Below are 24,909 nucleotides of genomic sequence, written 5' to 3'. Positions count from 1 at the left end.
AAGGTGGCTATCAAGTCTTAGATATTATTAAACATTCTCACTAGGAACAGACATTGCTGTGGTTACTGCAACCACTACTTTCAAATATTTATTTAAAAAACCAACCATGTAAATACAAAGGACAAAATTAGTAAAACATAAAACAGCATATGTCCCATGGGAAAATCCTGCCATAATAATATTTTTGACTCAAGATAACTTGCCTTTTGCAAAAAAAATTGCTCAAGAAAACAAGCATAACTCCTCAATAAGAATTTAATTAGTATTTTCATATTATAGTTTCACAAATAAAATAGATGTCAATTACTAGGATGCCTATGCCTGCCTCACCAAGATATTATACGGAAACAAGGGAAGTGTCTTTAGAATCCTTTTAAAACTGCAGCAACTTTTCACTTGATGTTTAGCTCTTAGAAATTACAGAAATTACACAGCTAAGAAAAGAGTGTTTAGAACAAGATGGCAAAATTGAACAGGTACAGACAAAAGAAAGAGAGAAAAAAATAGGTGTTCAAAAAAATGTTTGAATGGAATTGCCTACTTTGATGTACTTTTAAAGGGAACCCCTTTTCAGAAGCTGTATTTCCTGAAAATCAGGTTAATTTAGGGTATCTAATGATACTATCCCTCCTCTCAAACTGAGAGATGCAGGATCAGCAGAGGTTTTGAGTTCTGATACACCTCTGTGACATATGATCCCTATGATTTAGCCTTCAATATTGTGTGCTTTTATTTTGTGAACAGTTGCCAGACAGAACAAAAAATCCCATAAACCTTTTGCCCTCTGAGAGTAGGCCATTTTGCTATCAGTCAGCACAAAGAACAAGCAGAGAAGCCAGTGCAAATAGGGCAGGACAGAGCCTACAGGCAGGCTAAACTGAAAATTTGTGTTGTTCCTAAGATGATCACCAAAAAAAAAAAAAAAAAAAAAAAAAAAAAAAAAAAAAAAATCATTATTGCTTCAACTTTGGAGATGCAAACTGTAATATATTGGAAACACTGACAAAGTCATGAACATTGCTTTTCTAACAACTGTGAGATGAAAAAATCCAACCAACTCTTCATAAAATTATTAAGATCATTCCTTGCTTGAAAGCAGATGCCAAAGAAAAACAGTCAGAAAGGTTGACTTCCAGAAAGACTAGCAAAAATATATGATATTTAGAAGCTGGTCTCTGTTAAAAAGTTGGAAATAAAAGTGCTGTTTTGAACTGAGTACAACTTTTCCCAAGATTTTAACAGACATGGATGGCTTGTTACTGCAGCACAGCTATTATTTAGAGGCTTGTCAAAGGTTTTTTTATCTAATAGGTTCTACTGACAAGTTTTGTGATAAACAGGAGCAGGTATAGAAGGGGCTCTGAATGATGGACACTGAGTTCAGTGTCTTGCAGGTCCAAATGTGTGGTGACATCCCCTGGGGAATGCTCATCTGTTTGCAAAACTGCCTGCATGCCTGCCGGCCTGCAGACAACAGAGATGTGGATGGAGATTACTGCCAGAGACTGATGAATTCCTAGTTAACACAGGGCCCTTGATTTTTCCTGACATAGTGAAGAGAGAGCTCTGCTGGCGTGCTGACCTCCCTCTCTGGTGATTCAGACTCACATATTCATAGTGGTGTGCAAACCTCCCATGCCTCTATTTTGAGTTTAGAGACCCATCAGACTACTTTGAATTGGTGAACTTTTTCTTCCTGCAATTTAAATACGCTTGTTTGCTTTTCCCTGAAGGGAGGTTCAGTGTGAAATAGAACATGTTCTTTTTCTAGCTAATCGGAAACATATTCCTGGTGGAATTGAACGAAGAACATACCCAAAAGGTAAGCAGGTACAAGTGGTCCTTCTGTGCATAGACACAGAGATGCACTCTCAGTAGGCTTCCTTTGGCTGGAATCAGATGGAGTGGATATTAGCAGTAAGAAAGGGAATGAGACTTTGGATAGCTCTCAGTTTATCATGTGGACTCTGAGTAGGATAGCTAAATAGGGTATTTACATTGGGGAATTACCATTTCCTTGTCATCTCTCTCCTCCTTCTCCTCCCCCACATTGAATTTGATTGTCTTCTCCCTTTCTCTACTTGTTTGCTTCATTCATACGCTTAAAGCATTTCTCATTTGGTCCCATGTCCATAAGATGACCTTTATAACAGTGTGAGTTAAGAGCTGCATGAAAATCTCTGCATGGTCTGTGCTTCCATACAGTTGCATAGCATGTGGGTAGCATCTATTAATATTTTAAACAATATAAATAAAGGACAATATATTGCATACAGTGCATTTCACTACATTTATCCTCTGTTTTCCCAATGAGACATATGAACCCCATGATTTTAACAACCTGTCCTAAAGGATCATTTCTTAGACCCTGGAGTTCACTTACTCAATGGGGCTATTTCCCAGAGAGGCAGTAATCCTGAAAGAACCCTGATGAGGACAGTGAATGATAAATTTCTACAGCTGTACTGTGATATAAATTCAGGAAAGGAAAGTTAAATGCACTTCTGTCCTGTTTTTGCAGAGGTACCTCAACACAGAGCAAGGGAAAAATAGTCTAAATTCTTCTTGGCTCTCATATATGTGGGCTTTGAAGGTGATGCTTAGTTCCACATGCCCAGTGATCAAAAAGATGGCAAGACTTCAGAAAAGCAAAAAATGGCTGCGAAGAGCAATACCCAGAGGAAAATGAAGGTGATAACATATAAACTGCTAAAAGAATGAGAAATGCTTAAACACAAAGAATGAGACAGGTATATTAATATAATATGTGAAATAGAATCCACAGAAAAAGATACGACAAGAAAAAGGTTGGTATTAGGGAAAACTTCATTAAACTGAGTTCTGTTTGTTGTTTAATAAGTAGGTGGGCAAATGAAGTAGTGGAAACCCTGGGAGATTCAAAATGAGACAAGGAAAAGCACCATCAGCATGTCGAAGGGAAGATTCTTCCACTGCTGGGAGGTGGAATGAACCCTTCATTAGAATATTCATATACGATATTTTAATTGGCAAAGTGATAACAAAAAAAGAAGTGGAAGTTGGAGGCTGATGCTTTATTTTAATTGAAAAGAAATAGGAGTTAGACCAATTAGCTAGGAAAAGACAGTGGGGACCTCCCTGATAAAAATGGTAATGAATTCAGTCTATGACAACTCAATGAAATATCTTCTGTCACTGTGTTATTCAGAGGGAAATATTTAATATTAGAATTGTATTGCTGCCCTACAAAATTTCTGATTTTATAAGCCTTAGTATGCTAGAACTTTCTTCACAAACTATTGACAAAAACCCAGAATTTTCTGAGAATCCGAGAATGATTTAGGTCAGAAAGAACCTCTGGAGGCCATCTAGTATAAGTCCCTGCTAAAAGCAGCTCCATCTTTGAAGCTAGAGCAGGTTGCTCAGGATAATATACAGCCAAATCTAGAGTATTGCCAAGAATGAACATTTTAATACTTCTTTGAGCCTCTTGTTCCAATGTTTGACCTCCTTTGCTGTGAATTTCTTTTTCTGGAATCAAATCAGATTTCACTTGCTATGTCTCTTCTCTTGTGCCATTAAATTGTCCCTTTAAATGACACCATAACTATCAGATTTACAAAATGAAAGTTACAACACAATAAAGACAGATTAAGGCACATTTTAAGATTAGGAAGTCTTCACAAGAATTCGAATTCTTCAGAAATCTCTCAGTCATTCTAGAAACATTTTTCTAGAATGAAAATTTCTTTCTGTCTGCTTGTAGATATGTAATCATCTATGACAGCTTTCTTTTAATGGCTTTCTCTGACCCCCAGCTCATAGTAATAAATTAAAACCCCAAGTAAAAGACGAGTAAACAGATCCTTGAACAACACTGATCAAGTAATGCATACCTAAACATTAACTGAAAATAAATGTAGAAAAAAAAAGGTGTATATAAGATTACTCTGAGGGCAGAAGAGTATTGCATGGTGACATACAAGTAGCAAACCTCATCAATTTGTACGTTAAATTGATTTACCAAAAAATCTAATGAGACTGAAAGCAGGCACTAAACAGTGGTAACGATTATGAAATTCCCTGTTGAGATAAGTCCTATTTATTGGCAGGCTGGTTTTGGTTAAATTGGTCTGTGGACAACCTAAACAACAAGAAGCACCCAGACAGATGTCAATATTTGAAGTGAGAGAACAACAGGCATTTTGGATAGCAAGCACATTTTTTTTGGATCACCCACCTTTTCAGCTTCATGTTGTTGAAATTTCAACAATATATCTTTTAAGAGAATATGTGCGTGTCAGACTAGGGGCACAGGTCTGTCAGATCATCCAGCAGTTTAGAAGCTGCAAGTCTTTTCTACTGCCTAAAACAGAGGCATCCAAAACCAGACTCTTCCTCTTTTTTTTTTAATTGTTTTTTTTAACTGTACTGAAATACTGTGTTTCTTCTTTCTGAACTATCTCATGACATTTCTATATGAGCTATAATACAAGAGGTTTTGGACTCATTGAAGTAGCCTCACTCTGGTTAAGAATACATTAATTCTACATTTGCCTCCAGTACTCATGCCTGTGCCTCACAACCTTTCAGAGGCATCACTCATATGAGTGATTGATAATTTTCTGATATTTTTCTGATAATTACTGATAATTTTCTGATAATTACTGGTAATTTTCTCCACTTTCGTTTGCAGGGAGACAGCCCAAGGAAGTTGGGCAGATAAGTGTCTCAGGGATGTTTACAGGGGTGCTCACAGGGAAGAGATATGGGGTAAATGTGTGGAGATGGTACTGAAAAAGTCTTTGTCATTTTAATAAGGAATAAAGCAGCATGAATGTTCATCAGTCATTGACCTTCCCCACATTCAGTGACTGAATTAAGATTTTGTTTGTATCAGTCTAGGGATTTAATAAATCTGTCACTGCCTAATGGCTCTACATGTAGTCAAACATAGATACTGTGCTATATAGAATTCACCATAAAATTTTATGCTGGTTATTATTACCACTGTGTCTGTCAGCTTGAACACCTGCTGTTTGGGGAAGTAATTGCCAGTTCTGACATCTGAATGCAATCCGGAAAATTATAACCACGCATCACTCAAAACATCCCTTTCAAAGACACGGTCCAAGCATCATAATTTCCTTGGTTGGTTGCCTGTTAGTATCATTTGAACTAAGATCTTGGAGATAAGTAGAAAAAGTTTCCAGATGTACAGCCATATATCCTAACTCTCAGATCACAGGAAAAACCATTACAACTAAGGGGGTGAGGGGGGAAATTCAATTTTTTTAAGCTACGAAATTATTTTAAAAGTAGGAAAAACAAAGTCTTACTTTACAGGGAGTTTGTCTATATGTTGGGTAGAACAAAGAAGAGAACTATCTTAATTGTCTTTGTATTAAGCATCCAGTTAAAATTTTGAATGAAAATTCACAAAACCAATTTTGCAATATTTTCTCAGATTTGTGTTGGGAAAAAAATAAAATTCTCATTTAAAAAAATCAACAAATATTAGATTTTCAAAAAAATTATTTCTCTTTAAGGACACATGGACAACACACTGCTTTTAATAGACATTTGGATCAATACCTAAATAAGTACAATTAAGTGATGTAATCCATCTTGAGAATAAAAGTGAGCCCCGTGGATTTACTAGGGGAGGGTAACAAAAAAGGATTCAGCACCCATTTTAATTGTGGGTGATCCTCCACCAGGTGACATGGCAACAGAGGAAAATAACTTTCTCTTTCAACCCAACAGAGAAGTATTTGACCTATGAAGTTTCCTCCCCGTCTAAAAAACAGCCCTGTGTCCTAAAGCCACCCCTGTGTATCTGCTAATGTAAGTAGTGGAGATAGCTTTGTACAAGAGGTTTAGAGGGTTAAAGATTTTGAGCAACAAGGAAAAACCTTCTTATTTGTAATCATAAAATTAAAAAGCTCATGTTCTTAATCCTGCTTTGGTCAAAGCTTTAAAATATTTTCATGCTGGTTTTAAGGCTTCATTGCTACAAGTTTTTGCAGTTCTGTCCAACTTGTTAAATACATACGGAACTGTGGCTGCTAAAATATTTGTAAAATCTTACAGCAAAATGAACATGCATGAATGAAGAGCAGAAGGAAGGCTATTAGTAATTCAAATTACAGGTCTCTAGTCCCAAAATCACCACTGACTAAACAACTTGGTGAGCATCACAACCACATAGGTTGCTGAAAATCCTCTCTTTTCACTAGCAAGCAGCCCAGCAATCTACTAAATAAGCAGTTTCATTCTCTCCCTTCACCTCCTGATAATATATACACTCAAATAAGTCTGAAGCTCATGAGCTCTCGTACTACTGGTCACCACAACCATAAAAGATGAGGATGAACTGAAGAAAAAGAGGGATAAATTAAGGTTTGTTTACTTGTATCCCTGCTGTGGATCTGGGTACTCCAATTACTCTGGCACTGAGTTAAATTACCTTAAGTGAATTGAATCAGCTAAGTAGAAACTCAATATCCTAATTTTGGGTGACTAAAGTCTTCTGCTTCCTGGGCAAATTGAACATTGATGTCATTCTTCTGAAATTAATGGCCCCAATTATTAGGGGTGGCTGCTGGCCCAGTGATTCAGCTGGACTTCATCTGAAATGTCTGTGAAAATGAAGTTTTCAAAAAACATTTATTTTAAGATAGACAGCATTATGTCACCTAGTAAAACTAAAAAATAGCACCCACCATCTCTGCAAGAAATAACAATGAGATCTTCCTTTCAAGCTATCTCATTATGAGAAAAACTTCCTGCCAGGAAAGACAGAAAATCTTTGACCAGAAAGACATATCTTATGCTGAAGTCTGGGAGTTTCTTTCCAAGTGGAATTAATTCCACTACTCAAACCTTTCAACTACTCAAGAGTGAATATGTAAGCTAAATCATCAGGAGTGAGCAAAGGCAATTTAACATGTACTAAGTAATAATCACCAACCACCATGAAAAATTCAATTCAGAAGGTTTTCATTTGATCTGTAATATTTCCCATCTGCCCAATACATTGAAATCTCTCCAGGCTTTCATGGAAGGGTGTTTTCTCTTGTCCAGGTTGAATAAAGTTCTCAACAGTTAAAAAAAAAATTCTCTTCCTGAAAATATTCTGCCTGAAGAATTTTTAAAGGTTTTTTTTTTTTACATTAGCCATGGATTTCACCAGAAAGCCCACAGCAATAATTTTTCACTCCCTCAATCTAGAGAATTTCAAATGTCTTATTCTTTCACTGAGACTAGGAGGGCACAGGTTCCGTAAATTGATTTCATTATATTTTTCAATCATTGCAGAAAAAATTGTTAAAAATCCAGAACAAGTTAAATGTTCATTCTCAAATAGATGAGAAACAAGATAATAAAATACCTCAGACTAAACATTTATACATTGTCTGCTTGGGCTGGAGTGCACAGACATTTGAGTTCTTTGGATTTCTGGTGGAGTCTTAAGCTACAGCAAAACATTTGGCTGAACTGGCAATGGCACCAGTTTACCCAGAAGGCTGCAGGCATCCTTCCATCATTTCAAGATTCAGGTTGTCTGAACAAACAGAAAAAATGTGGAAAAGAAGCTGAAGAATGTCAATGCAGCAGAGAATGAAGCTGGCCTTTCTGCTAGCAGGATGCCAACGCAGCATATTTCCCATCACACCTACTACTCAGACTGTGCAGCATGCATTTTCTGTGAAATGCATGTTCATCTGCTGAACAATTAGGCCTGAAGCATTTGGATTAGGAGGTTACAATGGCTATCAGAAAGGTTGAACTGCTTCCTCACATTTTAGCTGGACTTCCAGCAAAATAATTTTAACAGCAGGGAATATTCATCTGAATTTCAGACTACAAACTAAGTCAGCTTTTTTTTTCATGAGAAGCAAACAACATCAGGGACTTTAAAAGTCATAAAGCACAGTGCTACTGAAAGTTAGTTCTAGACTTCCTAACAACATATACAAAAATCCAATTCTGTTGTTCTAATGATGGAGGAGACAAACAAAGCTAAAAATCCCTTTTCTGTCTGCAACCTGGATGTAGCAAAATTCAATTCTGCATTAGCAGTACAGCTGTTCTTTCTTCACCCTCCATCCCCTGGCCAGGTCTTGAGCCATTCCTCCAGCTTGCAGAGAAAATGCCAGCCCAGGAGACAGGAAAAGGAGAGAAATTTACTGTAAGAATTGGTGATATTCCCCCTATAATAGGGTGCCTACCAGGATCCCCCTCAAAAAAAGAGGCAAATGGGAACTGGATGTTGCTGGGAAGCAGATCTCCCTGGGGCTGTGCCTTCATTTTGGCTTAGTGCCCTGAGCAGTTCAGAGAAAAGTGCTTGGGATATTGGTCTGTTTCTAATGCCAAACCAGAACTGAGGCTGAGATGGGTGTGCAGCCTGAGATGAGTGTGCAGCCCTGGGGTGTCTTGCCTCAACATGAAGTCAAGACTTTGCTGTTCATGTCATCATTTAGCTGCCATTCCCACCTTCCTTCACCAATGTGGGATGTTTACTGTGTCCATTGGAATTGGCCAAAAGGGCCTGTGAGCTGGATGTTTGTACAGGGGCTGGTTCTGTGGGCCACTGCACGCTGTGTGTTACCTCAAAAATGCAAAGAGTGAATAAAGGAAAATTGCCAGGAAAAGGCTAGTAACATAACTGGGTCTACATTGTCAAAGCCCAATATTACCTTGCTGTAAAAAATTGAAACCAATGCACTTCCATGAGGCAGTTGAGCAAATGGGAGTTTTCATAGACTGAATAGAGTTCTGGATGTTGCTCAAGAGGGACTGCAGGAAAATCCAAAGTGGATATGAGAAAATATAGACAAGGCAGAATTTACTGAGAAACACCTTAGCTCCAGGGCCTCTTCCAATAATATCTGCAAATTAAACTATGGGTGGTTGGATACCTCATTCTCCTTTTAGGATCCTGAGGAATAATATACAAAGCCATCAAAACACTGTGTGCCCTGGTTTCAGTAAGTGTCACATCCCTCTGTGGACAAGGTGTGATGGAGTAAAAGTGCCAATGGACACAGAGTGCTCCCTAGCTTAAACGCAATAGATCCTCCCCACATCTATTTCTCTTCCTGGGTAGCTATTTATGTTGACTAGAATAGCTCTCACTAGTAAAAATAGTTATACTTCCTACTAATAAGTGTAGTGTGAAACAAAAATGATCAAGCATTTCAATTGTTTTTATCACACAATCAACGTGCTTGGCAACAAGCTGAATGTAGACTTAAAAGAACATTCAGCTACTAACCCTCCTCTGAATTCCTTATTTTTAGTTTGAGTTCTAAATACAGTATGTACTGACCAAATTCCTGTTTTGTATTCTTACATTCCCTCTGAATTTTCTCTTGCATATATTGTTACTCCTTCTGCCTTCTCCTAACCTATTTTGAAATGTTATTGTTTGCCATTTTATAGCTGCTGTGTTTCACCTCAAAATTTACTACATTTCACTTGTGGTCACTCATTACATTTAGTTTATCAGTCTCTGAAGGACTATGGGGAAAAATGAATAAAAATTAATTAAAAGGAATAAAAATCACGATTATTATTTTGGGTGAATAGAACTTTCACCATGAAGACATGCCATAAAGAAGACTACAAGAATTAAGATTAATGAAGACTATTCACCAATTCTACTCACATTGAAAAGAATAGAAACATTCAATTTCTGAGAATATGAGAATGTTTGCTGTCTCTGTACATTAGGCCCAAGAGATCCATTGCTGCAGCTAAGAACAGTGCTGGTTAATAACTTGAGTCTTAAAAACCTGATGTGCCTGATGAATAAGCCATTACATTTTTGCTGTGACTAGAGTCTTCAGCAACTTAAATATATGCTACACACAGCCCCTAAAGAACAGTGTCAGAGGTTAAAACATAGGAAGAATCAGTCAAATTTAGTGCAGAAAAACCAAGATTTGGCAAAAGATCGCACACTTCTCACATCCCTCTGCTGCTAAAACATTCAGCCTGTGTTCTGCTTCCTGCAGCTTCCTTCAGACTGCAGCAAAGACCATTTTTAAAGGACTGAAAATGTAGGCCTGAAAGGAGGTACCTGAAGAAAATTTAGATGCCAGCAAGTTAGCAAATTGGGTGACAAATCCCAAACTACCACTGGACAGCTGATCACCAATAGCAGGAATAGCAATGCCCTTTGCTTCACCAACTAATTTAAACTCCTGTCTGCTTTGGATCATATTTTCTGTTCAGATTGAACCCATGGTCTATGGGCCTATCTTCTTCCATCCTATTCTGTCAATAATTTCTTGACTGCCCCTCCTGGGGGCAGGGGAGAGCTGTATCTCACCTCCTTGGCCAGGGAATTTCCTCTTTTCCAGCAGTGCATCTGCCAGCACTAATGAATCTGGCAGCCATCCCATGAGTATTTTAGTAGTCTGAAAGCTTGAAGGGAAAGCATGTGAGTAAGCCTGCCTGGATTTATCACCCATCAAAATCCTTATTAATTATTTGGTAAGCCTAAACTAGCATGAATCCTACCCTCCATTATGCAGTATATATGGATAAAACCCATCAGAAACAACCCTAACAGTTCTCAGGTAATCAAATTTTAAGGATGATCTCATTACAAACATACAGACTGTTTCGGCATAAACAAGTGATTTTATTGCTAATAGCATCTTCTTTGCCAACGTCTTTCAACCCAAAACTTCAGTAAAAGCTGATGAACTTTAATTCCTACACTAAATTTTCCTTATAGATGTCTGGTATCTTTTGGAAAACAGGAGCTAGTACCTTAATAAACAGTGCTCTTGTGTATTTGGGAGACATGATCATGTTTCATAAGCCAATAAAGAAGTAACAGCAGCCCTAGTATGTTTTACAGGCAGTAGCAGTAGGGTTTAAAACAAGCCACATGTAAATGTACAACTTAAAGGTCTTTATTTTGGAGATCTGATACCTTTCTGGATCTGTCTAAACTTTTTGGTCTGGAGACAAGGGGAAGCTGCATGAGGCATCCAACACTTTCCAAGATTTGCAGTTCTGGATGTAGGGCACCTAAACTCAGGGTGTGTGAGGACACTGATTTTTCTAGTATGGAGTCCTTACACTAAGTGTTTCCTGAACAGGAAGGGTAATCTTTTACTTAAGAATAAATTTGCCCATTCATGACCTGCCACTTCAATAAGAAGGTCCATAAGCTACTGGCTGTCACAATCTTGAGCTGCTGCTCCTCTGTATTGCTCTAATTTCATAGGCAGGTAAATTTGATATTGTAAGAGGAGAGTCATGACAGTGTGAAAAGACATTTGTGGGGTCAGATTATAACTTTAGAGACCACTGTAAATAAGACCATTTTTTATATACACACTGAGGCCAAGTCATGATGCCTTTGGAAATGTCCACGTCCATGTCCATGCCTTTGGATATGTCCATGGCTGGACATATCTAGACTAATTCAGTCTTCTTTCAAGCCAAGAAACTGACAAAATGTGGGAATTTTGCAAAGAAGTTTGATTTGTCTATGAGTCTGTCTTCCCATCTCTACCACTCAAGTTTTGTGAATTGATTTTAACTAAGTTTCAAAGAAAGGCAGGTAATGAAGTTACTTCAATGATGTCAAACACTGCTGGGTAAAAGACAGTGTCTGAGAGAATGTGGGCAGAACTCTGACCTTATAAATACAATTTAATTGCAGCAATCTTGCTAAAGAGTACACACATCTTCGCTGGTAATTTATACCAGACTGGTCACAGCAATACTGTCTCTTTCCAAGGGAAATATCAAAGACAATATGGGCAGAGCTGAGGTTATTGTGGGGAATTTTACAATACAAACAATGAAAATTTTTAGAAATGCTGTTCATGAAATATTAATGATTATATTAATTATGGGGACCTTATTAAGAGAAAAGTTCACAGATTTAAGGTCAGCATGTAAATGTAGTCCAGGTTACTTTTCTCCTGCTGATTTCACTCTTTGCTTGTCACTCTGCTTCTTCTTTTGGATTATTAAGGAGGATATTGTAGTTTCAGATCAGAGAAACAAAGATGCAGCTGAGGGACACCAGCCTCTGGAAAAACACCTCTGGAATTTTATCTGTTTTTCACTGCTCCTCTTGTAGGTTTTAATATAGGTGAGGGTTTGGTATTATTTAAATATTACTTCTTTTTTTCAAATTTACACACATCTTTAGGGATAAGACATAAAGCTTCAAACAGTCCCACACTTGTCTTCACAAGAAAGATACACACTTGTTCAAGGAGAAAAATAACATTTACTCCTAGATGTCTGAAAAGTCAAAAACCCAATACCTTATGCCCATTCACAGGACTGTTTGATGGAGTTGGTGGCATTCCCCACATTAGGAGAGGCCATAGGAACCAGTAAGGCTGGAAAAGGCTCCTAAGACCACCGAGTTCAACCAAGGTGCTTCCTTTCTTCCTTAAAAGATACCATACTTTAGAGAAGCAAAACATTGCAAATGGGATGGGGAACCAAAGTATCAGTTACTCTTTCCTCCTGTCTCTCAGACATCCATAAACTTCATTAATGTTCCCAAGGCATCTGGCCTTATGGGTAGATATATATTTTAAAAGAATTGACCTTAGCAATTTTAAGTGCTGCCAAACATTTCCAAGAAAGTGAACAGTGGTTAGGTACAGCAGAGCAGCCTGCATTGGAGATTGATCATCAGGTAAAAATAATTTATTTTCAGGACACTGTTAGAGGAACTGTCTCCATTGAGGACAAGATCCTTGCAAATATTATGTATATAGAGGAAATTTTCCTAGGGATTGTTGTTAGGAGTGGTGCAAATGATGAAGGTTAAGGAACACTGAGAAACTGGATTATCCTTTAATCCAGCAGCCAACCTGGTTTTGGAAATTTCTAAAATAACATGTTCCTCCAATTGCACCAATGTTTGAGGTGTATGAAAAACTGCTACAAGGGTTGAACCTGGCACATATCACTGCTTGTTCTGCTTGAAAGGTATTTGCAGCAAGGATGCCATCTTCCTGAATTCACCCATTACTTACTCAGCCTCAATTTGTTATTTGTTTGCTCAGCTATCTGATGCAAGTGTAGAACATTTTATTTCATTGGACAGTGTTTTGTGGTCATGGGACAAACCTAAAACTCAGGTTCTGGTTTCTGGATAAAACTTCTGAATTAATTTCCTGTGAATTATTTTCTTTTCTTTACAAAAGAAGTTCATTTACTAAAATATTCCTGTCAGGTATGTCCCAAATGGACTGAATGCTCTAATTTTTTTTTTTTTGTGAAAATCAAATTACAATTTCTTTTTAAAATTCCAGTGACTTTTGGAAAAGTATTTTCTACTCTGACCAGTGGAACTTAAAACTTACAGGTTGTGTATGTTGCCTTCCTATCTTGCTGATATGTTTAATAAACACTGGTAAACCTGACATGTTTCCTTGCTCCAAAGTCTTCTGAAAAGGAAAATCTAAATTAATCCTACAAGGAGCTGAATTGTGTTTTTCTAATAATGAATACAAAATCTTAAATTCACTGTGGAAGTAGTAAGGTGGCCATGGAGATTCCTATTTAAAAATTTAAGCACATGAAGAAATTATATTTCATGCCCAATGAGGTTATGGATTCTTGTGGAGGAATGGTTACAGGGTAGAGGTCACTCTGACATACTTTAGTTAGCTGACCAAGAAAGGACTGGGAAAGTACCAAACCCAGCTAATCTGAGTTTCTGCACCTGCAAGAAACTGTGTCCTTGAGTCTAGCAGTAGTACGATAACAGTAATGAGGATGAGATGTGAGAAGTAGAAACCTAATTTCTCAAGAATGAGGAAGAGCTGATATTGTAGTATAACCAATAGATTGCTTAGCTTACAGAATGTGCATTAAATTATTACATGTAGTGTATAAAAGTCTGGTGCTTATCAATAAAGTTGGAGCTTGCTGATTCTTACATTAAGAGTCCCAAGACTTCCCTCACCGCAACAGATTCTCTTTCTTTGGAGGTATTTAAAACTGGACCAGAGGAGATCACAAGCAACCAGAAATAACTCTAATGGTCCTGCTCCACAGGTACCTTCTAACCCCAAATTAGATTTTTCATCCTATTTTTACACACATACATTAATCTGTTGCCTTCAAAAGGAAGTAAGAGACACTTGTATCAAACTAATACTTCATGTTATTGAATTATTGAGACCATATCCATTTTGTGAGGGAATAACATTTATTTTTCTTACAATGTTCAGGACAATTTATGTGGGAAAAATTTAGTGTAGATGCATATATACTCCTGTGCATGCTCAAAGGAAGTGTGCATCAGATCACCTTTCTGTCCACAACCCACAGAGCAGCTGTGCTCCATTGAGACAAGATGTAAAAAAAAAAAAAAAATAAATGTTTTGACTTTGTCTTAGACAGTGTTTGGGGGGAGTGTTTTGGGGATTAGAATTACTGGCTATGGAATTCTTTATGGGGGAGCAAACCAAGTTTTAAGATCATGTAGGTCAAAGGAATAAAAAGACTACTTCTTCATCAGGGCTTTCTTCAAAACCAAATGAAACCAAAAGAAAGCAAAACAAAACTGTCCTTTTGCCTGGCATGCATCAATGATGACCATCTCAGCTATCCACATGGGAAAACAGATAGATAGTGCTTACTAGTACTTTAAATACTTCCTAACACCTGCTGGAAACACCAGCATACATTTATAGTGAATCATAAACACTTATTCATAATTTTTGTAAAACAGATTGTTTTCTTTGATCTTATTAGCACCTTTGTAATAATATACTTATAATACTTCTCTATTATTTCTCAACACGTTAAAAATAAACACACCAGCCAGAACTAATGAAAAATCTGATAGATAGGAATACATTTTTCAGAGTTTTCTTCCGTTATTTATAGAAAATTATTCTGTATGCATCTGGTCAGACAAAGAGAGTGCTGGTGGTCTTGGACTCCCCCAACGCCTACCTCAAAGTACAAATAACAAGAGAAACTGATAAGCACCTATTTAAAAAGAAATGGCTCAAACCCAACCAGAGTTGTGGCAGATGGCTTGCACATTTCAGGGGAAGCACAACCTGTGATTTCAATTTGGAAAGTTTTGCATGGGACTGGGTGTGTGCAGGGGAAGGGATTCAGACAAAGTCACTGTATCTTTGACTTCTCTGGTGGTTGGTAACGTGTGTGTGGTATTCAGTAGAACATCAGCAATCATTCCAGGCTACAAAGCTTTCTGATGCCCCCAAGCAATGCTTTGTAAAACCTGGAAAGGTTTCCTCATACATCTGTTCATGGTTGTCACAGGAATTAGCTATTTTTCTCATACCTGTGGACAGTCATTATTTTCATCCTAGGCTATTTATTCTGTAAGTGGAAAGGGGATCTTTTGTTCGTCACTATTCAGAGCAACATTCTAAATTTTTTCCAGACAAGCCCTCTGTCTATCTTGGTATCTGGACATTTTAGTTCTCTTTTATGTTAAAAGCATTGTATTTGTCTTGGTTCAGGGCAAATTTGGAAGAGAACTTCAAAAGGGGTTCTTTTAGGAAAGCAGATTCAATCAACCCCTTTCTTTAACTGGTCTGGGAGAAAATATTTCTTTGGAGAAAAGTGGAAAAAACCTGTTTATTAAACAATAAAACTTAAACAATATTAAACAATAAAACCCCTTGCTGCTTTAAAAGAGATTACAAACTCAGGAAGTCCCCTCCCTGGGTTGCAGCTCAGCTCACTAAGTCTCTTATCAGTCTCTCTGGTGCTGGAAATGTCGCGGGCCAGGCCTGGCTCAGTGGGCTACAGATGCGAGCTGCTGCCGCTCTTCTGGGTGCTCAGTCTAGAGCAGGCTTAAACAGGTTTAAAGAAAAGGGAAAAAGGAAAAAAACTACAGTCCAGGGAACTTTGCTTCAGCTAGCTAAACTAACTAAAACAGAGGAGAGCTCTGTCCCGCTGTCTGTTCATCCCCAGACAGTACAGTCCAGGAGCAGGAATGTGGAGGAATGAGTGCAGTGTCTGAAAACAAACTGCATGCTTCTTCTCTCTCCCCTTCACTCTCTGGAACAAGTCTTAAAGGTGCAAAACTTTTAATTCAGCATAAACAGAACAAGACGATTGGGGATAAAAGCATCATATAGTCGATCTAGGGCAAGCATTTACATTGCTCATAACTGCAGCATCACTACTGTACATACCATACTCTACATAGATCTTCATAAGCAGAAAAACAACTTCTTTTCCAAGGTGAAGACCTAAAATGCCGACCCCACAACACACACACACACATGCACACCCACACACGCTAACTTACCTTTAAACAGAAGGCTTAAAGTGTTTTTCATGAAGCATTATTGGGATTTGGAACTTCAAGTAAACATTTCTGAAGACAGGCCAGCTTTTAGAATTCCTGTTAGACATTCCTCATCAAAAGCTAGGAAATCTGCTTCTATTATCTTTGCTGCTTTTTCTTCCTCAACTTTAATCTATTCTCTCCCACTATTACATCTTGTGAACTGTGGAACAGACCTGACTAGGTCATGGGATTCATGACATTGGAGAGCCAATACAACTGAAATATGCGAGGATTTCTCCTGTTTTGCATGCTTTGTAACAGTCTGTAAATGCTCAGCTATAGTTTCAAGCTGACTTTATTTCCTTATTTTTTCTGCCAAGTGCCTCCTGTGGGACAGCACACTGTCTTCATGGTATGTTTTCCCCAATATGCATCTTATGATGTGCTGGAAGCTGGATGTCACACCCAGAAGTGCTGACAATTAGTCTGTGTGAAGGAGAACACCATGCAGAGAAAATCAGGAGGCAGTAGTCCTGTGAACAACCACTCCTTCACAGAGATTTTCTTTTCATTTTTGGAAGGAAGCAAGTTCTGAAGCAGAACTCATTGGCTCTTATCACAAATTGGATTCAGATTTCCAGGGTGACTTGAGGTGAATTATATAGGCTTTGCCATTTTTAGGATATGGGAAGCATTTACACATCAGAATTAGGCAACTGGCATAAACATGTAAGCAGAAGCAGACCTTACATGATCTCTTCCAGATTATTTAAACCTGTCACCATACAGAAAAGCCACAGCCTTTCTTGACCACATTAGTGTTCTACAGTGTCTGTGGCCAGAAGATAAATGGTCAGAAGACCCTGTTCTTAGTTTGATTTACAGGGACATTTTATACTGTTCCCTTACCAAAGCAGGGTTTAAAAGGGATCTATATCTGCCTCAGGACCAGACAAATGTACGGCCAACTTTAAATGCTGATGAAAATCAAGAAATTCATATTTATGTGTCCCATTTCTCTAGCAGATATAAAATATTATTTCCTTTATTTCCTTTATCTCTTAATCTTTCTACAAGTGAAACGATGCTTCATTATGCATTGCTGAATGCAAGAAAATCACCATCTTCATGTGTGAGATGGTGTGATAACAAGAATACAAAACTGCAAAAGAAAGACCTTTTTACCGAGCCTATTTGGATTCAGTGATTCTATTTCCCTTCCAGTCTGACTTAATAATGTATATGAACAGTTTAAGATCACAATCTGCTTCTGAGAATATTTTTGTATCTTGTGCTCTGAATCATGCCTGGATACCAGCCAGCAGTTCTGACTCTCTCCGCTGCTGCAAGTTGCCTCCCTTTCTCTGCATCTCCTCAGGACTGACAGAGCGTGGGAGGACAGTTTGAGGCCTCAACCTCTTTTCCCTCTTGCCTCTTCCTTTAGGGATAAAAGTGGGGAAGCCCTTCTCTGGCTTCACTGGAGGAGCATGGGAAAGAATTGGCCTTGAACCCACACCTCTGTAACCCCTGTAAGCTGTCTGATGTAGGAAGCAGAGATTCTCATCTCAAAGGAGGCTGTTAAATGGAGTCTGCTGTACATCTCAAGGACAAAGAGTAGTATCCCTGTGGGAGAAGGCACAGTGGATACTAATAAGTATTGAAGCAAAGTTCAGGAAAAAGAAGCTAGCAGATAAACGGAAGAGCAAAGGGACAGGTGGAATATTAAGCTGCAGAATGGCAGTCTCAATCACCTTGTGAATCATTATCAGAATCAGAAATCAGTGAGAGCCATAAGTCACGTGCTATTATAGAAGGGCAAAGTTCATTTTTCGTTATGGCCCCGTGTTGAACCACCAGTAGTTCCATGCATACTTCTCAAGTATATCTGGAAAATATATTGCACATTTCTTAGGAAAAAAAAAGGGGGAAAAAAAGAAAAGGGATACAATAAATTACCCACCAAACCATGTGCACAAAGAAAATAGATTGTTTGGACAGCTGGAATTTAAAACTTGCTCTATTCCTGTGTTATTTATTTTAATAAATGAACAGCTACAATTAAGGTTAAAATGATCATACACGCAAGAAGAGAAACAATCCTGTTATTATGGCTTCCAAGAACTCGTACCCTGTGACTGTGCTGGTAGAGGGCCCTGTGTTATTGGTGGTAACTTTAGATAGACATAAAAGCATTTTTAACCACAATCACTTGAAGCACATAAACCACTGTCCCAGCTTGTGGGGATCAAGTGAATGCAGGGCTGAGGCTGACACATTTCTGTTTTCAGATTCTGTACCTTAATACTTTTCTTAAGCTTCGATAATGAAATCAGACTAATGACAGTCTCCATAGTAGCCGCAAAAGTGTTGAAATCAACCTAACGGAAGTGTACACAGAGGTTTCTTTAATGTTTGCCTCTGCAGTTGCTTCTGGACAGTACTTAAGGAAGAAAATGCAGTCTTAAATCTCTTGGGTTTTTTACACGATACTTGACTATTATGAAAAGTATCCAGGTTTTCACTCTCACTCACGAAAGAGAAAAAGCAGGTCCAAAGGTAGCTTAAATCTTTCAAAATGTCATTATACCTTTCCAACCCACATTTTGAAGCCATGACTGTGAGGAGCAGAGATTGTGGATGTGGATTGTTGTACCTGCACAGAGCCCCTGGAGGAGGTGGCAGAAATTCCTTAGGCAGAATCAAGCATAGAGAAAAACCCCTCAGTATCTGCAAGATTTTGATAAGAGAGATGCAAGCATTCAGCAGGTCTGCTTGAAGTAAATAGATTTGATCCAATGTTGTTTGAATTCTGATTCCACTTTGCCAATTGAGTCAGCATGTAGCAAGCACAGGGAAGCTCCCCACTTTTTGAAGAAATGCTCTGGAGGTAGTAAACACTTTTATGTGGACCTCATCGAAGAACCACTGAAGTTAGTGAGGGCAGGATTTCAACCTCGAAATAATTACTAAAAGTCAGTGGAGTAAAAAGAAAGACTGCGATTGATTTTTATGGGCTTTTGGAGCACTTGTTTTTCACCCTTGGGAACTTCAGTCAGATTAGAACTTTGTAAGTCTGATCTGAAGCAACAAGAAATTGTCCTTTTGTATTTTTCCACACCCAAAACCACTAAAAACCCTCCCACATTTCAGTACGATTACCTGCTGCTGTTCAGGTCTGTGGAGAAGGTCCAACCAGAAAAAGTAAAACCAGGAGAGAAAGCTATATATTTTCCAATTGTATTTAATCATTTATGCCACAATATGCATTTTTTTCTAAATTACATTTAATTTCTTTCTTCTGAGGAACTCCCTTTAAAGCAATGTTTTCCTAAATAAATCCAGAAGTTTCCACATCTCAGACAAATGAAACACCCTGCATTTAGTCTGATTCCAAATAATTCCACTTGAAAACATGTTTTCCCATTTTGTTAGGTGAATAAAATGAAGATAAACAGAATTGAGAAAAAGGATTATTTTTTCCCAATTCTTTCAGTCAAATTGCACGTCTGCTTTTTTGATTCTCTATGGGGTTTTTTTAATACTCTGTAAATGAAGCACAAAACCCAAATATTAAGGCAAGGAACGAAAGAGATACATCTCATGCATATGCCTAATAAGGGCTCAGGAGTGTAGTAGGTATTCTGGAAAATCCTATCCTTCCTATCCCCTTCCTCCTTTCCACACACATTGAGCAAACCCTTCGAATGAGAGAGAATGAATACGGCAAGTCTAGGAGACAACTCCTATTTCCCACAAAACATAGCTGAAGAACATTATGCAACTTTAGCTACTGCACCTGAAAGTTCAGAACTGAAGAAACATTCGTAGTACAGCGTTCAGTGACAACAGCAGACTCATTTGTTTCAGCTCCAGTAGCGAGTTGTATGGACTGTGGTCTGTCCTCCTTCAGACAGGCAGTGGTACCAGAGAGCTGGGCCAGTCATCCTAGAATTTCCCAGATCTTCCCCTAAGTGCTGCTGTATTTCTCATGCAAAACATTTACTGTTGCCTTAAGTCCGATGCTGCCTTCTTGTGGAGCCCATTATTCTCCTACTGTGCTTCCCTTCCCTGCATGTAATTCAAGGTCCTTGACTTTGGTGGATGGACAGTTGTTGGATCAGAGTAGCTGATGCTCTCAGCCGTGATGCAGAGCTCTGGTTAAGCTCTTCTGTGGAGCCTGTGTGGAAGGCAGGAGCTGCCTGCTCCTGCACTAATACTTGAACAGTTTCAGGGAAGCTGCTTGGATCCTTTGGGTCATACCATGGAGCAGGCCCCTCTATGCAGGAGTGCTGCAGCTCTGCTCAAAGGCAGCCAGGGGTCTAGGCCAAGAGGAAGCAATTATCAACTGCTGCAGGGAATCTGCATCACTAGAGCATGCAGTACCTGTATACTCAGGTTTTCAGAACATACTGCTAAGGCAAAAAGAGTTTCCTTCCTGGTATCAGTTTCATCAGTTTCAGTTTGGATGGGTTTATTTTGAATAGAGTCAGGCACTTTTTTTTTTTTTTCTTTCCTGAGTGAGCAGCTGATGTGATAGAAGAAATGGAGCTCTGGAGGCAATGAAACAGACAAAAATTTGTTCCAAGATCAACTGAAAGAATTTTGAAGACTAAAAGGCTATTTCCCTCATTCTCCTTATATGAAACATTTGTCTGTCAAACCAGAATGGTCTGCTTTGACATTTTTACATCTGGCTTAAAATGTCCTTTTTCATTAGCAAGATCTACCTTATAAATAAGAAAGCAGAAAAAGTTTATTTTAAAAGCAATGATGATGACAAAAGAATGGATTAAAATATTCTGTTTCAGAGTAAATTAAATATTTGGAGTTGTCCAAAAACACCTGTTTGTTGTTTCTATCCTGAGCCCTCCAAATCTATTTCTCCAACTTTTTCCAGTCAGGCACAGAGGAAAAAAAACCCTTTATTCTTCCAGCTGTATTCAGAAGTTGTAAACCTTACATGAGTTATGTGAGTTATCTTGAGGTACAGTTATGTGACCTAAAATCTATAACTTACCAGGCCAAATACCAGGCATTCTGTATGCTTGAACAAAGATTATTTTGCATTTTAAAGAAAAATATACTGGAAGTAAGCTAAGGATTTAGAATTTTCTTATTCTCCTATCTAGAGATATTGTGGACCTAAAACACAGAAAGAAGCTGCAGCTAATAAAGTTTAGAAATTTAGGGAAAAAAAGAAATTGTAAATTTTATTGTAATTTTTTTAAAAAGGAAAATATTTTTTTTAATTGCATTCTTTTAATTCTTAGAAATTTCTGAGCCCATTAATATCTCACTGGGCCTATTAAATATCTCACTGGGAGCTTCCATGTCTAGCTCTGGTGAGACACTGGATCTGAAATCTGACATTGGATCAGACTTGTTTATTGCCTGTCTTACACCTTAAATACAATTTAAAGCAAAAGAACAGAAGGAAAGTTTTGTAGTTTGATACAACTGAAATAAAAGGTCTATGATTAAGAGATAATTTGGAAAGTTTTTTGGGTTTTAGAAGTTAGATGTGTCCTTGAAGGAGACTGGGAGGACCAAGGACAGTCAAAATATGAAATTACCTTTACCTTCAGTACATGGACATTACTTTTCATCATGCAAAGTGCTTCTTACTTTAGTGCCCTTTCAAGAGCACTACTCTTTGGAGTCCATGATCTGCATGAATCAGGCCGCTGAAGGAATGAGAACTACTCTGTGACCTCTACCAAAAGGACAGGGCACAGGGGATACAGGCATTTTGTGTGCACAGCCCAGCAGGCAAAGGGCTGCTCACAGCAGCTGTGCCATATCCATATACCATTCATGTCTGCAAGGTTTAAGATGCATCCTAAAGACACTGGCATCCTAAAGATAGCAGGTCAGGTATTTCCCAGACACATTCTCTGTGCCACAGGGATACTTCAACAGTAACAAAGTGCCATTACAGTTCTCAGTGAAAAAGACAACTATAACTGCATCCCTTCTTCTTGTCCCTTAATAAAAGCAGAGGGAAATGCAGGTATTTTTACCTCTGGACCCAACTACTAAGAAAAGAAGGGTGTTAAAATGTGTATGCACTGTGTGTGTGTGTGTGTGTGTGTGCAGCTGGCAGGCATGTTCAGAACAGTCAGTTACCTGTATCAGGCGTGTCCCATGGGACTCTTCACAGTCCTGGCACCTTGACTGCTCAGCCTGGTGACCTGGCTCTGATCCCCCTGCACTCACAGTTCCCCGCATTTTAAACAAGGAGTTGTAACAGTGTGTATCCCTGAGAGTCAGGATGCAGCCACAGTAGGTACACAGAGCATACAGCTGAGAAGTTATCTTAGATATGACTAATGAGAAAGCACCTACACAAACAGTCATCAATGTTAAACCTTGTAGTAAAACTCATTTTCTCAATTTTCCATTAATACATTTCACTGAGGGTCATGGTTACATTCATTATCCTCATTCCACAGACCAGGAATCCAGCAGAGCAGTGAGAGGAGAGCAACACTGCTGCTATCCTCCAGCAACAGTGATGGAAAGGGGTTTCATATCTTTTTAGTCCTGGTCCACTGGCAGCCTTATCATTGCACAGATTGAGTGGTCTGCTCCAGGTTTCTGAGGTATCATGAAGTGTGTGGTACGTTAATTACACAAAGAGACAGGAGAGCCGTTGTATACGGAGTATGTAATGTGACACAAATTAAATTCAAATATATAATATTGGAAGCATACATATAATTGAAAATACATAAATTAATATGAAGACTAAATCTTTATATTAAGTGATTTTTCAGTCACTTAGACCCCCTGAAAAAGGGGGAATAAAGTCACCCAGTTCCACGCACCTGAAATAGCAGGCCTTCCTAGGTCCTTCCTCTGATGAGAACAGACAGTGCAACTCTTCTGAGAACAATTCAGAATGTCAATTCTCTGGGTCAATTCCTCTGGGAGCCTTTCTCTGAATACTGACAGGATGTATTGGTGAAACTAAAGAAGCAGTGAGTTAACCTAGATGATAAAAGATAACTACTAAAGATAACATCTTAATACATCCATGGCTTTTTACTCAACACTAGCTACTGATTTTTTTGCTTTATTTTCTCTGTCACTTAAATGTTTAGGGTGTACAGACCTCCCAGTCAATTCTAGAATTAAGTGAGGGTATGCAAATCAATCTTCCCAGCACAGTATATGGAGAATATACAGACTTGGATTGGTTTTGGGAAGGATGGAGTTACTCTTGTTCACAGAAGCTCCTATGGTGCTATGATTTGGATTTGTGATGAAAACAGTGTTGAGCACACAGGGATGTTTTAGCCACTCTGATCAGTGCTTGTGCAGCACTGTTTCTCATGACAGCAAGGCTGAGGGTGCACAAGAGGTTGGGAGGAGACACACTGAGGACAGCTATGGAAGGGCTTAACAGCTGGCCTGCAAGCAAAGCTGAGTTAATAGAAGAAATAACAATTGATTTTTGAGTGTATCCACATCAAGGAAGAAGACAAGGCTGTCAGCACAGAAACAGATTAGAAAAGAGACTTGAAAATTTTTGTAAGCTAGACTACATGCATAAGTAGATGTGTATACATGCCTTATTTAATTTCTGTAAAACTTTTGCCAATTATATTAACAATAATTGCTTTGCACCAATGAATATAATAAGTTATTGTGATGCAGTTAATGACTTAAGATCACACTTTGTTAAGAGTATATAAGCTGGAGAACACGCAGAATAAAAAACTTTTTTCTTCTTGGACCCTGATCATGTGTGTATGTCACGTCTGGCCTGATGGTGACAGACAGCTGACCCCAAGTGACCATGGGGACATTCACACAATAAGGTACTGTGCTTAGCAATAAAAGCTGAGAGAAGAAGGAGGAAGGGGGGACATTTGCAGTGATGACGTTTGCCTTCCCAAGTCATCAACACGTGTGATGGAGCCCAGCCTTCCTGGGATGGATGAACACCTGCCTGTCCATGGGAACTAGTGAATGAATTCACTGTTTCACTTTGCTTGTGCACATAACTGCCTTTATTATTAAAATGCCTTTATCCCAAAACACAAATTTTCTCACTTTAATCCTCTCAACTCTCTCCCTCATTCAGCTGGGAGAGAGTGAGTGAGCAATCTGGGTGGGAATAAACTGCCTGTCAGAGATAACCCACAGAATCTTCTAACATGCATGTTACAGTATATTTTTCCTTGGCATTCACTGTACATGCACATCTATCATGTCACAGCACAGATGTGCCTAGAAGTCATCAATTTGGTATTTTGAGATTTCACAGCTTCTGTCCTCAAGGGTGAGATGTAGGTTAATACTGTTTTTCAGTCTTAGATACACAATCTAAGAGCAAACAAATGAGCCTCTGAAGGGCACATTTCTTGCTACTGTGAACTAGGAATTAAGGCTGCAATGCGAATTTACCAAAAGAAAAGCTAGTACACATTCTGCTTAAGAGGTACCTTTTCCAACTTTAATGATTCTATGATTCTACCTCAACTAATATCTGATAAAGCAAATTAACAACCTACAGAAACTGGAAGCCAAATGAGACAGGTTTTATGCTCGCACTGTATACTGATCCAGTTAATAGCCTTTGTTAGAGAAAAGTGCATCAGCAGGGAGAATTTGTACAGCTTGCTTGCAACACGCAGTCAGCA

The sequence above is a fragment of the Fringilla coelebs genome, assembly GCF_963513975.1.
Source record: "Fringilla coelebs genome assembly, chromosome: 2".
Classification (NCBI taxonomy): Eukaryota; Metazoa; Chordata; class Aves; order Passeriformes; family Fringillidae; genus Fringilla; species Fringilla coelebs.
Note: the sequence above shows the minus strand (reverse complement) of the source record.